This window comes from Mesoplodon bidens, assembly GCF_964165515.1.
Source record: "Mesoplodon bidens genome assembly, chromosome: 3".
Taxonomy (NCBI): domain Eukaryota; kingdom Metazoa; phylum Chordata; class Mammalia; order Artiodactyla; family Ziphiidae; genus Mesoplodon; species Mesoplodon bidens.
The window spans coordinates 164,114,997-164,135,605 of NC_138178.1; the positions used below are offsets into that span (position 1 = coordinate 164,114,997).

General features: G+C 43.1%; 1 protein-coding gene and 1 pseudogene across 5 annotated transcripts in view; one reads left to right on the plus strand and one right to left on the minus strand.

Annotated features, from left to right (window-relative positions):
• FOXN3 (forkhead box N3) overlaps positions 1 to 20,609 on the minus strand; it is a 422,302-nt gene that overhangs the window by 74,833 nt on the left and 326,860 nt on the right. The gene's annotated exons all lie outside the window — the stretch shown is intronic.
• Positions 5,860 to 7,168, plus strand: LOC308613424 (large ribosomal subunit protein uL6-like; annotated as a pseudogene). The gene has a single exon. The product of its transcript is annotated as a large ribosomal subunit protein uL6-like (transcript).

Below are 20,609 nucleotides of genomic sequence, written 5' to 3' on the forward strand. Positions count from 1 at the left end.
GATGTGGCACAGCCAAAAAAAAAAAAAAAAGAAAGAAGGGTATGAAGAAGAAAACTGAAACTACCCACAACCCGATTTTATGTTAGTACTTGCTTCTTAGGAAGTATTTGAAGCAAACTATTACTGTTTTGTAGAAAGATGTTAGCGTGGCTTCTTGGTCACAGTGAATTCTGGGAGTCAAGAGCAGTCAGGCCTGGGGAGGGGGTGGCAGGGAGGTGGCAGGAGCTAAGAAGCCTGAGAGGGAGGGTGGCTGAGGATGAAAAGGAGTAGACTGGGTCCAGGTCCAAGTGGTGGGGAAGGGGCAAGGTGGGGGTCGGATCTGTTCTGCTGGCAGCGTGGAAGGTGTGTCCTTCACGGTTCACGGTTCCGACGACTAGAGTTTTGTTAGAGCAGGATGTGGGCACCACTCCCTGAGGACTAAGAGCTGTTGAGAAGGTCCCAGCCAGAGAGTCAGGGTGCTGGGGCCCTGGAAGGGACAGACACAGAACCCTCACATCTGGAGTCAGAAGTAGGTCAAGAATAGCATGGCCGCCCTATGTGGTACTGCCTTCTGATCCATGTCGCCTACTTAGGGGTGCCTCTGAGCTGGGGCATGGGACAGATGTGCTTGTTCTACAATCTTCCCAGGCTGGGTAGGTGGGAGTAGGGGGACAGTGATATAATTGATTTCTAGGTCTGCTCAAATCCATTGGCTGGGGGCCGCAAATTATTGGCTACTAAATTTATATTTGAAATAACTGGGAGGAGGCCAAGGTAGAAGCAGCTGATAGCAGTCACTTCAGAGACAGGTGAGCTCAGTGTTGCAGGAAAGTGTGAACTGAAGTCTCAAGAATCCTACCTGCCCTTAGGTTGTAACGTCTCCTAATTGTATCTGGGCCAGGTCTGGAAAAAGTCAAAGGGGCCACTCACGGCAGCCATAAAAAGTCCCTACCGTACTGTACATTTCCGTATCTAGGCTGGCTTCCAGTTTCTGACCGGCTAGAGACATGGGCTGAGACCAGAAGGTTCGTATAAGCCAGAATCTGAAAGTCAGTTCTTTTAAACTGCTCATCTGTAGGATGATACGTCTGAAACTCATTTTATATTTTTCATACACAAACTGTTCACATACACATAGTCCATCCTGTATATAGTATCACTGACAACCAATAGATCCCATGTGCTTTAATCAGTAACATTACTGCCTCCGCTGTTACAGGAAACTATGAACTGTTGTGATCTTCTATCCTTGTTTCAATCCATATAAACCAGGGCAAGAACAAACAGGACCCCAAATTATATAACCTGGAAGGATTATATAACAAAGGTCCTGATGCACCTTTAACTGTATCTGTGCCAAGCAGGGCTGAAAGACCACATCTTTTCAGAAGTAACACGAGCTGCCGAGAGGTGTGCAAACCATCTTTCAATATTGGTTTAACAAATCCCACTTGCTCACTATCAACAAAAGTCTCTGCTCTTCTAACCTTGTTTTTCCACAGCACTGGATGAAGCAACCCTATTTCAGGGTGACAGTTTGTTAAAGTGACAACGCACCAGCACTTAGAATGCGTACAGGAAGATGGAAGATGAGAGTGTCAATTTCTCTGAGAGGCTAGTCTCCAGCTCCCGGCAATGATCATGTCATAAGGGCTGCTAAAGCCACTTCTGGATTTCAAAATGGCAGGACGCTGATCACTGGTGACGGGAAGCATTTGCACGGGGAGACTTTTGAAAGCCACACAGCATGTCTTTGTTGGAGGAACCCAAGAAACAATCACAGTAACAACAAAAAATAACAATAACAAACTCCCCTTCCTTTCAGAGTGTGCTGTCAAGCAAAATGATTCCTCCCCGTGTCCCCTTTACATCTTCCTGATAGAAATTACATTCCAGGGCACCCAACACAAAGGACACTCACGCAAGCAATGTGCCTTGTAAGTGACATTCCTCGGAACCTTTAGGAGAGAGATTGATTTAAAGCTACCATGACGGCGTGTGTGCACTGCTACTGCCATAATGAATCTACCTGGCGTCCTGCACTCGAGATTTAAACCAAGCCTGGAAAGATGAAATCTATGGAAACAACATTAGTGGCTCTATTCCACCGGGCAGAGGGACAGGAAACTCAGAATGAGGCTGAAAGTGCAACTTGTGGTGTCTGAGGTCATATAATAGCTGCTGATTTTTATAAATTCTACCCTCTGCAACACGTGGGTCGGACGGTCAGTGAATGAACCTGTGAGCTGGAACTTCCCATCCACTTGAGGCTGGGGTGGATTTTAGTTTTCAATGACACAGAGTAAAACTAAATACCCTTGGGTCTTTCATTTTAAAGATGCATAAACTTGTTCTTTCAAATCCCTTTCCTGAAGGTCAACATGTTCCCCTTGTTTGCTTTTTTTTTTTTTTTTTTTGCGTTATGCGGGCCTCTCACTGTTGTGGCCTCTCCCGTTGCGGAGCACAGGCTCCGGACGCGCAGGCTCAGCGGCCATGGCTCACGGGCCTATCCGCTCCGCGGCATGTGAGATCTTCCCGGACCGGGGCACGAACCTGTGTCCCCTGCATCGGCAGGCGGATTCTCAACCACTGTGCCACCAGGGAAGCCCTGCTTTTTCTTTTTTAAAGTGCCTCTTCTTTCTTCCCCCTACCAGCCCCAGTAAATAAAGAAGAGTCTAAAGGCGTAAGTTAAAATGCTGTGACCCAAAAAAAACTTTCCAAAGTCAGAACCACAGACTTTAGAGTCCCTGTAGAAATCTTAGAGGTCTGGATGTGAGATTTAGGATCTGAATTCAAGTCCTGACTCTGTTACTAGCAGAGTGGCCTTGGATGGGTCACGTGATAACTTCTTTCCAAGGCAGTTTATCATGTGGCAGGAGGAAGAGTTGGTATAAATGAACTCGGAAGTCTTTTGCCCTAGAACCCTTTAATTCCCATCTACTGCATTTTTCTAATGGGAACCACGTCACAGTTGGCTGTGCCTGCTCACTCCACCCTCTGTCACCAGCTCACTGTCCTCCATGTAGATCCCAGAAACCTCAGCCTAAAGACCAGAAAACCGAGGAGCCCCTCTGATGATCAAATTCCCCCTGCAAAGACCACCTATTAGCCACCGATGTGACCTCAACAGGCACAACTGAACCTCCCTGACAGACTGTTGAATCCAAGTCGAATTCCACGAGTAGAGGGCCCGGTATAAACTAGGTATGTTAGTTCCTAGGGCTGCCATAACAAAGAACCACAAACTGGGTGCTTAAAACAACGAGGTCCAAAATCAAGGTGCTGGAGAGCCATGCTCCTTCTGAAACTCGTAGGAGAGAACGCTTCCTTGCCTCTTCCAGTGCTGGTCACCCATCCTGGCACTCCTTGGCTTGCAGCTCCAATCTCTGCCTCCATCATCTCATGGAGTTCTTCTCATGTGTGTCTGTGTCTAAATTTCCCTCTTCTAATAAGAACACCAATCACAGTGGATCAGGGCCCACCCTAGTGACCTCATCTTGATGACAAGACATAAACAGATTCCATCTGCAAAGACCCTATTTCTAAATAAGATCACATTCCCAGGTACCGAAGGGTGGGTTAGGACTTCCAACATATCTTGGGGTGGAGGGTGCAATTCAACCCCTAACGCTAGGTAGGTAAGCACACTTTGAAGTCTTAACTCAAGTGCACAAATGAATGAGGGGATGACAAAAGCCCACTTTAGGTAAAGTGGAAGGAAAAACATAAGTGGAAAGACATTATGGTTCTAATGGTCATATGGGGAAAAGATGCTTTTTTTCAATGGTTGGGCAGGTGAGCGCTGATGAGGAAAGTGCTGTTCTCTCTTCAGTCCAGCCCTACGTGCTCTGTGCTATGTTCCCTGGACGCGCCTATGCTTTTACCTCTCGGCCCACCCATTGCCAGCAGTGCCACCCTACCCCCAGCTGCTGAAATCCTCCTACCTCTTGAAGCACCAGCTCAAATTTCACCAGCAGAAAGCCAAGTTACCTGCATCTGACCTTTGATGGCATTTTGTCTGCTCCTTGGTGACCCCTGAACTATGGTCATTTGTACCCTCTCTGCCTACCACTCCTTGAGAGCAGGGATCATTTCTTACTCAATCACTGCACTCACAGTAGGTGCGTGTAAATACTTGCTAAAGTAAACCAGCAGGAAGATAAGAGGAGAATGGAAAATATCTGCTGTTTTGAAAACTTCACCATGGAGAGGGACCTTTGAAACCAGGGGCTGTTAGAACACTGTGGCTTATTGATTCCCCCACTGAATCTCTGTGACCTCTACTACCGTGCCATATTTCTTGGAAATCATAAGAAAGGCAGAAAAATAAGCCAACCAATGAAAGCAAAGAATGGGAGCTCTTTTGATGCAGAAGAGATTCTCACTGACCCTCTGAGAACTCATCTCCTTGACCAGTCATCATCATCTGTCTACAACAGAAGAAAAGTCCCCCTTGGCCTAAGTTTCAGGCCCCCCGACACACAATTATTTGGCAAATAACTGTTGATAGGCAACTGACAGCATGCAGCGGCGCCTACAGCACCTTTTTGTAAATATCTGGTATTACCAACAGCTTGCAGAAAATGCAAGTTTATTTTTTATTTTTTATAAATATCTATTTATTTGGTTGCAACAGGTCTTAGTTGTGGCACGCGAACTCTTAGTTGCGGCATGCATGTGGGATCTAGTTCCCTGACCGGGGATCAAACCCGGGCCCCCTGCATTGGGAGCGTGGAGTCTTAATCACCGCACCACCAGGGAAGTCCCGGAAATGCAATTTAAGTGAATGCTGTCGGCACGACAGTGGATTGAAGTTCATCAAAAGGCTTCTATTGGTGAGTGCCAATCTGCTGGGGTAAGAGCCTGTATAATGTCCCTGACACTTTGATGACCCTAACAGGTCTTTCTTCTGCTGGGAAGTACAGGAGTGATACTGAAGACCTGATATGTTTACACCTTTGTGCTCAGCCTAAATCTCTTTGTTCAGCTTCTTTTAGAATCAAGCAAGTCAAACCAGTAACTTGGTCGAACATTTTTATTCATCAAGACCTGAATTCAGGATTTTCTTTTCTGCTGGTAGTAAATTATACAGCTGCTTAAAAGTATACCTAAAAATTGACCATCTGAAGGGACTTCTGCTTCCAGGAAATGGAATAGACATACTTTTCCCTATTCTTCCCACCAAACACAACTAAAAATGATGGACATTAAATATAAGACAAACATAAGAAGACTCTGAAAGGTAGAGAGAAGAAAGCAGACCAACTAAGGACCGTATAAAAAAGGCAAGGTGGGCTTCCCTGGTGGCGCAGTGGTTGAGAGTCCGCCTGCCGATGCAGGGGACACAGGTTCGTGCCCCAGTCCAGGAAGATCCCACATATTGCAGAGCGGTTGGGCCCGTGAGCCATGGCCGCTGAGCCTGCACATCTGGAGCCTGTGCTCCACAATGGGAGAGGCCACAGCAGTGAGAGGCCCGCGTACAGCAAAAAAAAAAAAAAAAAGGCAAGGTACAGACCAAATTAACAAAATATTAGTAAATATAATTCAGGAATATTTAAATAGAATTATATACTGTGACTAAGTGGGGTTTATTCCAGGGATGGAAGACTGGTTCAGTATTCAAAAATCAATCAAAGTAATCTACCATGTCAACAGGCTATAGAAGAAAAATCATATGATCATATCAACTGATGTAGAAATGGTATATGAAAAATACATCTAATCATGATAAAAATGCCCAGAAAATGAGGAATAGAAGGGGTCTTACCCAACTTGTCAAGGAGCATCTATTAAAAAACCCTATAGCTAACATTATGCTTAATAAGGAAAGACTGAATGCTTTCCTCCCTATGATTGAGAACAAGGCAAGGATGTCTGCTTTCACCACTCTTATTTAACATAGTGTTGGAAGTTCTAACCAGTGAAATAAGGCAAGAAAGTGAAATAAAGGCATATGGATCAAAAGGGAAGAAACAAAACTGTCTTTATTTGCAGACTGTCTACATAGAACTTCCTACGGAATATACAAAAAGCCTTCTAGAACTAAAATGTACATTCAGCAAGGTCTCAGAATACAAGATAAGCATACAAAATCAACTATATTCCTATATGTTAGCAGTAAATGAATGGATACCAAAAATTTAAAAATAATATCATTTACAATTGTTCAAGAAAAATGAAATACTTGGGTGTAAATATAACACGTATAGGACTTATATGTTGAAAACTACAAAAATGCTCATAAAAGAAATCAAAGAAGATCTAAACAAACAGAGAGGTATACCATGTTCATGGATTAGAAGACTCAACATAGTAAAGATGTCATTTGTCCTCAAACTGATATACAGGCTTAATGCAATTCCTATCAAAACCCCAGCAAGATTCTTTTGTAGATACAGGTGAGATTATATATATTATACTATAGTTTTGCAAGATGTTACCATTGGGAGAAACAGAATTTCTTTGAATTACAACTGTTTTACAGCTCCATATGAATCTACAATTATCTCACAAGGTTTGTTAAAAATAAAAACTGTTCTTTGCTGCATTTACTGTGAGGATGAAGACCATTCTCAGCAATCAGACTGCAGACATTCCAGAAAATGCTGACCTCACACAATTACTGTGTGAAGGGTCACACAATTACTGTGAAGGGAACCAGAAGAGCCTTTTGGAGGGACTTCAATCATATCAATGTAGAACTCAGTTTCCTTGGAAACAAAAGAAAGAGGCTCCAGGTTGACAAATGGCGGGGATACAGAAAGAAACTGGCCACTTTTCGACTACCTGTATCATGTACAGAACATGATCAAGGGCGTTATGTTGGGTTTCCATTACAAAATGAGGTCTGTGTATGCTCATCTCCCCATCAATGTTGTTATTCAGAACAGGTCTCTTGTTGAAATCTGAAATTTCTTGGGCAAAAAATAGATGCTCCAGGTTCAGGTGAAGCCAGACATCATTTGTTCAGTACCTCAAGCCCAGAAAGGTGAGTTAATTCTCAAAGAAAATGACATCGAAATTGCATCAAATTCAGCTGCTTTGATTCAGCAAGCCAAAACAGTTGAAAACAAGAATATTAGAAAAATTTTAGATGGTATCTACATCTCTGCAGAAAGACCAGTTCGGCAGGTGATGAATAAGATTTAAGTTATCCAGCTACAGAAACAACAAGATGCCAGATGATTCCTAAGACCTCTCTGTGATATTTTAAAGAGGCACTAAAAGCCCTGTATTGATTTGGGGGAAGACAAACAAAACCAGAAAACCCCAAAGGAACAAAACGTGACCACCCCTCCCCTTAATGTCTTCTTCTCATACTGAGAACTAGTGAAGTGCAAAAAATGACTAATAGAGTAGGATACCTTGATCACTCTATTCCTTTATCCCATTTATAATTCTTTGTAGCACTCATAACTGTACAACATTATATTATATTATATCACATTTGGTTATCTGTCCATCTGTCTGTCCTATTTGTCTGTCTTGTTTCCCCCACTGAAATGGAAGCTCCATGTGGGCAGGACCTCTGTCTTGTTCACGCTCTAGCACATTCTATAAGTACTAAAAAAAAGTTGCTGAATGACTATGAGGAACTCAAGTCATATGCCTTTTTTTTTTTTGCGGTACGCGGGCCTCTCACTATTGTGGCCTCTCCCGTCGCGGAGCACAGGCTCCGGACACGCAGGCTCAGCGGCCACGGCTCACGGGCCCAGCCGCTCTGCGGCATGTGGGATCTTCCCGGACCGGGGCATGAACCCGTGTCCCCTGCATCAGCAGGCGGACTCTCAACCACTGCGCCACAAGGGAAGCCCCATATGCCTTTTTTAGATAGAGCATTTCCAACTGCCTAACTTCCCCCAGATCCCTTCTCCTGTAAGCACCTGCTCTTCAGCATTATCCACCAGCAGGACCATCTCTTAAATCAGTTTCACTGAACCTTTAGTCTTCAGCTCCACTCTAGACCCTTCCCAGGTCCCCACCTTCTGTACTCATAGCACCAGAACAGCCCAGTCTTGGGAATCATTTCCAGGGGTCACTTTCAATCTAGGGTGCTGGAACTTCCTTTGAGGCATGTGGCTTTAGGCAGTATCAACAGTCACTCTGCTTACCTGGTCCATACAGCAAGAACATGCTCCCTAATCCCAGCCCTGCTTCTTGATTGGATCAATTTGATGTACCTCTAATTTAATTTGCACCCAGATCCTGGGGATGTCTGGAACTAATCTGATGATCTTTAAACTATTATGTTTTCCATGTATGTCTCAGCTGCCAATATCATATAGGGGGACTTTAATGTGAAATAATAACTTTAATTGCCAGTGGCTTCTAACTTCTTACCATATTCCTCATTATTACAGTGCTGGGAACAGACAAGTGTGTGGCAGCCTAGGGGACACACAGCCATTGCCGCCAGCCAGACAGTGGCCTTAGGGGTCAGCTGGGCAGTCCTTCGGTTACACAGAGAACTACAGGATGTTTTATTTTGTCTGTTCTATTCAGAGAATATATCCCAAGCAGCTAGTGTGCAGTGGGTGCTCAATAAGTGGCTGTGGGTTGAATGAATACACCAAAATCTTGGGAATCTCTAAGTTAGAGTACAGCGGCATTTCTTAGCTTAAAACCTGATAATGAACATCAATAACATGGCATTTACTGAACTACATCTAGAATGTGAGTGAAACGTATCAATTTCTAAATGGTTTGGGGGGAGGGAATTATAAATTAAAATTCTTGCTATTGGAAGAGTTCTAGCTTACTACCCTTGCTGCCATGGAAATGACAAATAGACAACATAATTACAGACTGCCAGTAATTAACATACACCCAGCTAGAGCAAACATGAAAATTTAAAATGAACAATTATATACTAAAAAAGAGACTGCGAATGATCCACTGGGGGAAAAGGCAGAAATCTATGAATGAGATGGTGTTAAACAGTCAGATGTAATTCACTCTACTTTCCTCCTCCCTAAGAGCTTTGCCAGCCAGGCGCAGTGACTTTCTCCTGTCAAGCCAGTGGAACCAGAGCGCTGAATTGGTATCTCCAAGCGGGCAATTTTCCTAGTTGTAAATAACCAGCAGCTTTGTGGGAATCAATTAGGAGGCTCCCATTTCTTCTCGATGAGTCTTATTTCACTCTATCCATCTTCCTTCGTTAATTTCTTAAGTTGGGTTTGAGGGATGCAGAGAGAAAGATTACTTGTTTTGATCTCTCAGACTTCTTGGGGGAGGCAAGGTGAGGAGAAGAGTTTTCAGATCTTTCTCACTAAGAATTCAAGTAGATACTTTCAAATCACTCTCCCTTTTCAAGGCCCGAAACTGGATGGGCATTGAAACTCCACAGGCATTATGTACGATGTCTAGCAACAGAGGCTTAAAGCCTGTAAGAAAATGATGGTCACAAGACAAATGAAATTAGTGTAGGTGCAAATCAACGTTTATTGCAAAGACGCAGATGGTCTGCAAAAGTCACAGTCTCATATAACATGGTCTTCTCGTGAATCAAGTGTTTAGTCTTAGCCCATGGCCCCTACTGTCACTCGTTGGGTTTATGGTGATGGCAATAATAGTCCTGATCAGAACAATGACACTAATACTAGAAGCTGTTAATTCCTGAAAACCCGTCATGTGCTCGATACTTTACTAGGTTCTTCTATTGCTCAGAACAGCCTGGCAACATCAGTATTATTATTCCCATATTATATATGAGGAAACTGTGGTCCAGAGAGGTTTGCATGGCTTGCAAATTCTGGAGCCAAGAAGATTTGAACCCAGGTCAATGTCTAGAGAACTAGTTGATCCCAAAGATAATCTTGTTCCACGATGCCATGTTCTCTCTTTTGTTCAACCAGCAAAAACTGGTCAAGCCCCACTATGGGGCAGGTATTCCCCCTACTAAGTCTGAGGCTTTTTGAGGAACTCGGAGTGACCTCACCTCAACGACAATGGGGAGGAAGAAAGGGACCAGGTAAACAAAGTCGGCCTCCGCAGCTGACGCGGGGCCTTCTCCCGGGTACCTGGGCTTCTCAGTAAACATCCATCAGATCTCTCCCCCGGCTAAAATATTCCTAATTGTAGAACTCACTGGCACTTGGATCATTACCTCTTTGGAAAATGAGGTGCAGTAAGAAAAAGAAAAATTCAATGGGGAAAAAAAAAAAAGAGCAGCGGGCAAAAGGAGGAAACATACAGAAAAAAATACAAATGGCCTTTAACCTCACTCAATTAAAGAAGTGAACCAACAAAACGCCACTTTGCAACCCTATCTGTAGAATGTCCAAGACCAGAGGATACTTTAATCCAGCCACACAGTGAAAAACTCCGGAGTCCCCAAAAAAGGATAGCTCTATATGCATTGATACAGAAAGATCTTTATGATCAGAATAATGCATGTGGTATGTCCCCGTCTGCATAAATGTGCACACATACTCAGGTGTGTAAAGGCATTGGCTATCAAACGACACGTAAGAAACTGATCATGCCGGTTACCTCTGGGGAGGGGGACTAGAGCTGTATTTCTTTGACAGGAGGATGACAGTTTTCACTATATATCTTTTTGTACTTTATGATTTTTTTTACAACATATTAAAAAGAAAGGGAGAAACAAAGCGGAGTGATGAAGAGCAGGCAGTGACTCGCCTGGGGTCTCACAAATGGCCAGTGGCTGGGCCGGGCCCCCAGAACCCTGACTGACAGCCCAGTGCTCTTTCCATGGCAGCAGCATCTATATAGACAGTCTGATTCTCTACACCTCACTCAGTACTCGCCACCCACAATGATCACTCTTGGAGAAACTGCACCAACCTCCCCGGCTCCATGATTTTGTCAGTTAGCACTGACTGATAAGCCACAGTTTTCCAATTAGCGCCATCCCCCATATTACAGACAATGGAATCCTTTGAGCGATGAGTAGGGGATGACACTGGCTGGACCCGTCGGAACTCTATCCCTGTGACACTCTCTACTCAAAGTGATGCCCTACGGCTTGAAGTCCAACTAAAACATTTACATGGATTTTAGGTTTCTATATAGAAAAGTTCATGCTGAGCTTAAGTCCTCATGATGTGCACAAATATTACTCAATATGGATTATTCCCAGCAAATTTTCCACTTCAGGCCAACGTGTAACCAGCCACTTCCCTATTAACCACCTACTGTCCTCCCTACATACCCATGAAGCATCGGCTGTCAGCTTGTAGAGATAAAGCCCAAACCTAGCACCATGGTTGGCTCTGCATTTTGGAGTCAGCCAGAACAAGTGACATGACAACAGGTGACGCACTGTCCTTCCAGCCTCAGTCTCCCCGTCTACAAAGTGGAGACATCAGTGTCTAAGGGAAGAACCAGAAAGTCTGCTGGTGCTACGGAAACAGTAACTGGAGCTACTCATACTGTGGATTCCTTTTGCCCAGCTAAGCAATAGGCAGTCGACTATAAATTGCTTTTGGGGGGTTCCCCTCAGAAACCCAAGTTCTGGAATATGCATTCAGATTCCTGCAGAAGTGTGGGGGGCATCACTGAAGGCTGCATGAGGAGTCAGGGTCGCCGTCCTTCTCACAAAAATATACAAACACAGCCCTACTGCAGGTGTCAGGTCCATTCACACCGAGCCTCTTTCTCTGGAGCTGCGCCTTCCCTCGCCCACGGGGAGAGCCCCTGGTTGCCATGATTCACGTCATGAGATGGCTCTCCTGGACCAGCTGACTGGACTGGGGGGGTCACATGACTACAATTGTTCCAATCAGAATTCCCATTGCTCCTGGGAACTGAGACCAAAAGATGGCGGGTCCACGGGGGCTGCTCTCTTCTACAGAGGATATTTAGCTTGAAAGCTACCGATGACCACTGACCACTTCATACACAACATTAGAGAAAACACAGAGGACGCACAGAAAGAAGCAGTGAGGAGGTGAGTGCTGCTTGCGTTCTTGGCAGCCGTCTGGTTCCCAGTCCTGGCGCCTCCCAGCTACAAGCCTGGCCTTGGGGTCCTGAGGCCCTTGGTAATGCCTCCAATAGGTCTCTATCTTTATATACATTTCTTCTTGAGCTAGCTGCTTTCTGTTACTTGCAACCAAAAGAGGCCTAAGGCATTCCTAATTCCATCTTTGCAGATCCCAATCAGCATTTCAGAACAGCCTGCAGATGGCACTTTCCATTCTGAGACAAAGAATTATTACTCTAAGAGTGCTGAATTGGTGCTATTACCTTTATTTTGCCTGATTGCATTACTCAAACAGAAAGAGCTATGAAGAATAATAACAATAAAGATACCATTAAAGTAAAATATTTGACACTCATAAGATTAAAAGCTGAATACAATAATCTTCTCATAATCATTGCAGGATATGCAGCACTTAATCAACAATTACACTGGGAAAATGCCCGAGACTTGATGCTTAAGTAGCAGGGAAAAGCAAAGGAGAAAGTCAGGAAATCACCATAAAAAGAGAAGGGAGTATTATCCAATCTAAATACTGCATGTATTATTATAAGAGTTCTACCTTTTCCTATCAATGCTATACAAAAAAATAATAATAATAAACAATCCAAGAATACACACCCTGAACCAAAACACTCTGGTGAAAGAGGTATTTTTAAAAACCACTTACAGTATTCACATAATGGTGGCACAGTCCATCAATCAGGGTGCTTGCGTGTGTGTGTTTTTTAATAGCTTTATTGAGGTATGATTTACACTTTCTCTGTACAAGAGTTTCTTCAACCAGTCTTGCCCCCTGATGGGAAAGAGAAATGAAATGCTCCAAGCTGGAAACCAGAACCTGGTGGGGCAAGAAGCTGGGGTGAGGCCAATTCAGAAACAGGAGGAGACAAACCCTCCCTCCTAGGAGGTTGGGGGTTCACATCCCTGCAGAGTCATACAAGTGATTGTGAGGAAGTATGTATGTATTTTCACATACAGAACATCGTTTTTAAAAGGCAAAGTACAGGTGCCATGTCAAAATATCTCACGACCAAGAGGAAACCTCTGAGCCACCTTGGGAAATGAGTAGCCATTTAAGACACCCACAATCTCTTTGGGCTAAGTCAGATTTCTACAACATGGGTTTTATTTTTAATGTTTTTTTTTGAAGAGCTGATTCTTCATTCAGGATGCATACAATGAAAGCAGCACAAATACCCACACTGTATTATAAATAGCCTCTGTTAAGGAGGGCTGGGAGTATCACAACATATTTTAACCCAGATATAGTTTTGACAACCCCTGTATGTTCTTTCATAACCTCTAAGCATCAGCTTTGCTGTGTTATTTTATATGAATACATCCTTGATGGCTGCAGCGATAGACAATGAGGCTATGACTCCATGAACACATAATAATGCTGCCCTTTTCTTTTCTGAGAGGGTTTATTTTCCTTCTTCTACAGGTAAACGCAGGAAACCTGACATCATGGAATGCCACTGAAGTAGTAAATGATCAATGTCAACCACAATAATAGTGCTTCAAAAAAATTACCTCAACAATCCTACTTTTGCCATTTTCCATGACCTATGGAGGTGAGGGAGCGCCACGAATGGGCTCCTGCAACTCTGAGGGAGGAATCTAAACACAGCCGTGTCTGCCTGGCATCCGCCAATGGACCCATGTGAGCGCTCTCCCTGACATGCCTCAGTTCACATAAGAGCTCCCCTAAGTCCATCTCGCAGGAGAATGAAAACAGTAAAAAGCTATATTCAGCCCTGGCTACACAAGAAAATCTCTCTGCACTGATGCTAACAGAGATGCTCAGAGAAAAAAGTTACAACAAACCAACCTGCAAAATCCAACTCATTGTCAACTAGTAGAGACATGCAGTTAATCTTCACACCAAGTATCTAGAAATCCGATTTGTACAGAATTGAGGCAAAATCACCCTGAGAAACCAAGCAAAATGAAATCAAGTTTCAGCAAAAGACAAAGTATTTTCTTCAGCAGAAACAAATCATATTGGTACTCGTCTTTCCTGACCTTAAATCTGAACTTATAATACAAAGGCAACCCAAGGCAAGGTCCCCAAATAATCCAGGAGTCTTGAAATATTTTCCCTTGTCTACCCCATACCTACAAATGTCATCTACAAGTCCTTCTACGAGTCCTATCTTCAGGAAGCAAAGACACACAGGAATCTGCCTATGGCTTAATATGTTCAGAGTTCACCTACCAACTGTCAGGAAAATCTTATCAAGTGTGAAGGGTATGAAAAGGCAAATTTACTAGACTTGTTTTAGGTTTGTTGTCTGATTTCCCATTAGGCTCTGGGCATGTGCTAATATATAAGCTGACATATACATACACAAAAAGAAATCTGCCCTTCAGGATATGATGTGTATAAGAATTTCACTTCAAAGGAGACCATAGAGAAAAACACTTACTTTGTCTTCTTATAGCTACAAGAGTGAAGACTCCCCAGACTTAACTTTCTCCTTAAGATTATAGAAAAGGGAAACACACAAAAAGTTCACATCAGGGCATGTGAAAACCCAGTTATCCTTCATACACATACAAAAATGTGTCAGAACAGCTTCCGGAGAGGGCTTTTGGCATGGATGATCAAACGTTAAAAACCAGAGGGGCCCTTCCGAATCGTCTAAGTCCAACTTCCTGACTTCAGGTAGGAAGTCAGGAAGCACTGAAGCACGTGCTTCCTAAATGAGCATGTGTGTGCTCATTTCCTTTAACTCATATTAACGGAGCACCTACCATATGCCAAGTACTGTTCTAAATGCTGGGAATACAGCAATGAACAAAGAAGAAAGTCCCGGCCTTAAGGAGCTGATATTCTAGGGGTGTGATGAGAAGATGGAAAATAATCAAGACTTATATTGTCAGGTGGATGGAAGTGCTATGGGATACACAGTAGGGGTTGCTGAATGAATTTCACAGATGGGCAAACTGAAGCTTCAAAAGTTGCAAAGCTAGTCTGAATTCAAAGCAGCAGCAGAACTGGATAACCTAAGTTCTGGGCTTTTTATGTTTTTATGCAGCAAAGGAATACCAAAACGCTAATAAATACAAAGGAAAAATTAAGTGTAATGCACACGCATCCTATTTTTGGAAGCACATGCAAAAGATACGCAGGTGGGCATCGGTCACGTTCTTCCTGTTTCCGTCTTTAGGATGCTGCACTGATCTATTGGCTGAGAGCTGACAATCTTCACCCTGCAACTCGAAATATCAAAGAAGTGTTCTGGGGCATAAAATACTCCAGGGCAAGAAATGTTTTCTTGTTTGAAAGCGAGAAACAATATTCACTACAGGTTTCTCATTTCAGAATTTTTTGGGCTTTTAGTGCTTGAAAAAGGCACTGGAAGGAAAAAAAAGAAAGACGGAGAGAAACAGAAGCTTGGCTTTTCTCGTCCCCGTCTCTTGAACTGGGTATCTCTTGCGGTATATATTTTTCCCCCATTTGGAGGGTCTCAATATCAAGATTACAAATCACTTGTGAAATAAAAGTAAAGAAGACTGTTTCATCCACCCGGGCCCTCATGTGGAAAAGCAGTTCCGTGAGAAAGAAGCAATTTTCAGGTAAAAGAGACATAATAGAATGCTTCAAAATTCACATTTCTCCCTCCTTCTCCCCCAAAAGTGGAGCTTTTCCCTGTGTGTGCTCTGTACGTGGCTTGGTTAAACACACATGCGCATCTGCGTGCGTGGGCGCGCGCGCGCGCACACACACACACACAAACACTGGAGGAGCCCAGCAGGGAAGGGGGCCCCCTGAGACACACGGTAAGCAGCAAGGGAACAGAGCCCCACCTGCCCTACCCCCTCCGCATGCTGCAAGCCTACAGGCGCCCTCTCTGAGCGCTCAGGATCAGAGCGCGAATTCCAGCAGGCCAATGACTTACATATCTGATTTACAAAATGATCATTTTGGGGGTGTGGTGGCGGAGCCATGGCTAAAGGGTATGGGCTTTTTTTTTTTTTTTTGAGGTGATAAGAATATTCTGAAATTAATGGTGGTGGTGATTGCACAACTCTGTGACTAGACTAAAAACCAGTGAATTGTATGGTATGTGAATTACACCTGAATAAAACTGTTACCGAAAAAAAGGTCAACATTTTCATCAACCCCAAAATATCAACAGGCTTTCCCATTACATTACCCTAATGGTAAGAGGCCACCGGTGAGAGCTGCTGTTCACAGTTTAATTGTTTTACATCTTTAAATTAAAAGATATACTTTCCCAGGGCATGATTTCCTCCAGGCCTGGGTGTCTGCACTACAGCAGATCAGAGGCCCATGAGGGACATACCCCAGGGTTGAGGTCCTTTACCCTGAAACGGTGGGTTTCCCATATTCCTATGCTCAGTGTTCTGAAGGCCCCAGTGAAGGGCAATTAGAGAGAGTGGGGAGACCCTATCTCTTAACTCATTGTTTGGGGAATGGAGCTGCATAGCTGAAGAAAAGAGAAGGCAGGACATGGTTGAAAAAGCTCAAATCTGGATTACTGAGAAAATCAAATTAAATGAATAGTATCTCCTGTCCCAATTCACTCCTCCAATTTCAGGGTGTAGAATTTAAGGAGAGACTTTCTTTCCTTCCTTCCACTCATCCAATATCCATCCACCCAACTGTCCATCCATCCATCCACCCATCCTTTATCAAGAGTCTCTGGTGCAAAAACAGAGATACAAATAAAATAACTTCTGTAAATTGCAAAGTGTATATAGAACTTAAGTATGATTATTATAATCAAACCTGAAGGATATCCTTTTTACCTCTTTGCCCTCATATCCATGCCTGGGAACTAAGAAAACTTTGATGAGTAAAACCAAAAAAACTGGGTTATTAGTGGAGCTTTATGGAATCCAGGAGAGCTAGGAGAGGGCAGAGAAGAATTACTAGAAGATGTCAAATTAAATTAGATCGTACTTCCAGGTTCAATTAAACAGACAATTCAGTAAGTTTATACCTTAGGCTTGAATTATGTTAAGGAGAGAGAAAAAGTTGTATAGTTCAAGGCCTCTGCTAAGAGTTTATGGTAAACAGCCATGTCTGACCACCTCTACTGCCAGCGCCCTGGTCAAACTGCCATCACCCTCATGTGGATTATGACGGTAGCCTCTTAACTGAATTCCACTTCCACAGACCCCGCCACTTGCCCAGCTATTCTGTCCTCCACTCTCCAGGGTGATCTTTTCTTTGTTTGTTTGTTTGTTTGTTCTATAGTTTTTTAAAAAACTTTATTTTATATTGGAGTATAGCCGATGAACAATGTTGTGATAGTTTCAGGTGCACAGCAAAGCGACTCAGCCATACATGTGCATGTACCCATTCTCCCCCAAACTCCCCTCCCATCCAGGCTGCCACATAACATTGAGCAGAGTTCCCTGTGCTATACAGTAGGTCCTTGTTGGCTATCCATTTTAAATACAGCAGTGTGTACATGTCAATCCCAAACTCCCTAACTTTTTTTTTTTTAAATTGGGGTATAGTTGCTTTACAATGTTGTGTTAGTTTCTGCTGTACAGAGAAGAGAATCGGTTATACGTATACATATATCCCCTCTTTTTTGGACTTCCTTCCCATTTAGGTCACCACAGAGTACTGAGTAGAGTTCCCTGTGCTATAAAGTAGGTTCTCACGTGGAATCTAGAAAAATGGTTCAGATGAACCTATCTGCAAAGCAGAAATAGAGACACAGATGTAGAGAACTAACATATGGACACCAAGTGGGGAAAGGGGGGTGGGATGAACTGGGAGATTGGGATTGACATATATCCAGAGTGATCTTTATAAAAGGTGTACCAGATTAAGTCTTGCCCCTCCTCAAAACCCTCCAACAGTTTCTCATCATAATTAGAATAAAACCCCAGTCTCTATTTCATGATTTATGATGATCTGGCCTCTGCTTGCCACTCCCAATTCCTTTCCTACAACCTTTTGTCTTGTTCATACCTCTCCAGCCACATTGATATTACTGTTCTTTCAACAAGCCATGATTGTTCCTGCCACAGGGCCTTTGCACTTGCCCTCTGCCTAAAAAGCTCTTCCCCTACATGGTGACATGACTGGTACCTTCTCATCATTTTGGTTCCTACATCAATTATTCAGAAAGGCCTTTCCTGGCTGCCTTCCCTAAAATAGCACCCTAAGACCACCACTCTATCCTTGCCTTGCTTTATTCTTATTTATGACAAGTATCCCCACCTGAGATCACACTACATATTCATTTCTCTATTTGTTTGCTTTCTGACTTCCCACTAAAATATATATGTCACAGCATAGAGACCTTAGTACTTATTCACTGCCGGTTTCCTGAGGGTCTGAGACTGTCACTAACGTACAACAGGCATTTTATAAATATGCAAATAGATGATTCTGATCTTAGTTCTACCCTCCACACTTCTGCATTTTAGTATTGTTTTGCTTTTCGTCAACAGAAGCAAATGATCTATAATCAGTGTCTAGAACAATTTTATAACTTCATTATTAATATTTTTCCCATCCCTATCTTCTCCCTTCCCTGATGGCTTGTTTTAATCAAAGGCAGCTTTCAGCTGATATGGGCCTAAGACCCTGAAAATGTAGCAACCGTTGTATTTACAGATATGATGCCCATGGGGAAGAAAGTCAAAGCTGAAACCCTAAGCATGTATCTATGTATAGTGCGCTATGTGGGACTTGTGGAAAACTGCCTGCTTTCACCTGTTGGGGAATTGATTGAAGTATGAAATCTACTCTACCCAGAGGAATAAAATTAAAACTTCCTTAACTGTAGAAATCATTTTGGCTTGAAGTAAAATGAAAAGGCAAAAACTTCAATTAAGTAAATCTCAAGAGCAAATAATCCAAGAAACTGGTGAATTTTTTTAAAAGCCATTCTAATGGTTTAAACAGCTTATTCAAGTGGTCTACTTTAAAATGCCAGGAATTCAACCTCTTGATTTAAGAGCTCTGGAATTCAAGTGCTTCAAATTGAGAAAATAATACACAAGTAAATGGTCGTAATTTCTTCTTTGTGCTTCCTGGCATTATATCCTCCAGATATACAGCTCTGTGCAGAGTCATCTTCCCTAAGTGCCTCGCATCTCTCACGGGAAAGTGGAAGCCAGGACAAACATCACCTTGCTTGAATACTGAACACCACTCCTTAGTTGAAATTATAAAGCTCTTGCCTTAAAATTACAAACAAGCGATCAAATAAATATTTCAGGGGCTCATTTAAATGAGCCTCTTGGGAGTCTGGACTCAACAGATGGGCTGTATTCTCAAAAGCTTGCCACGGTGGAGAGGAAGGTATCTAGAAATTCCTGTGGACCCACATGGTGTATTTATAGAAGACCTGGGGCGGTCAAGGCCTCTGTTGCTGTCTTCCCTGTCACTGCTCCATCCTCCTCTCCCAAGCCCTTTCCCCTTTCATCTGACAGCGTCTTCACTTAGTTGGAATCACAGACACAGAGCTCCTCAGCTGAGTAATTCTTAGAACAGCGGCTGTCAGGTAAGGAGAATTTATTTACAAGCATTGCAGCCTTTGAAATGCTAGGAGAGCCACTCAACGATGCAGACAATAAATACCTTCCAGTACAGATCTGTCCAAACAGATGCTGCCTTCTAGGAATGAAACAATAATTTCCCAATGTTTCATGTAGACAGAGTCATCCTGCAAGTGGGACAATTACTACACCATGCATTTGGAAAGCATTCAGCAAGCACCTACTATCCGCCAGGGACTGTGGCTGTGGAGAAAGGTCTCACAGTCCCTGAATAAGATGCTTGGGAGAAACACATGATGGTACAACGCCATAAAGGCCCAGAGGTGTGCGGGACTACAGCAGGAACTTGGATAAAATCCGACCGCTGTCGAGGAGGGCAGACTAATTCGGAAGTCAGCCGACTATAGCCAGCCCATGGGCCAAATCTGTCCGTTTCTGTATGGATGCCCTATGAGCTGACGATGGCTTATATATTTTTTAATTATTGAAAAAAAAAGAATATTTTGTGACATGAATATTATATGAAATTCAAATTTCAGTGTCCGTAAATAAAACTTTACAGGACACAGCCAGAGTTTAGAAGCTGTAAAACCTAACTGTGTGATCTGCAGAGTTTACAATATTTACTGTCTGCTCTTTACAGAAAAAGTGAGCTGACTCCTCCAGTCCATTGGACTAATGCAACTGAGCAGGACTGAGGTTTTTTGTTTTTAAAAGATATAAATGTATAACTAACTCCAGTGTACTGTGTGATGGTTAGCAATGAGACACTTTTCAGAGAATCCACAAAGACATCTGTTAGTTATAATGTAAAACAAAACAGCCTTTGATGTCTCCTAGACCAATGCTCACATTTTGCAGGTGAAAAACTGGACCCCAAGAAGTCAAGTTACTCTGCCAGGTCCATAGGGAACGGCACAGTCAAGAAGAAAGTGTCCTTGCTGTCCCCAAACTCATATATGTCCCATCCTGCTAACTGAAAGAAAAAAACAAAAGATCTTTACTGAGAACTATCTAAAAAAAATAAAATTAGGCTTTGAAAGGGCTAGATTTATATTTTTCCTAACTAAGCCCCCTACTTGAGAACCTCCTTAGAACGCACCACCTCCTCCTTCTCTAACCTCTGACCTTCTTCCCACTAATACTCTCCACTTCCCAGACGCTTCCTGCAGCCCCGTCACACCTGATA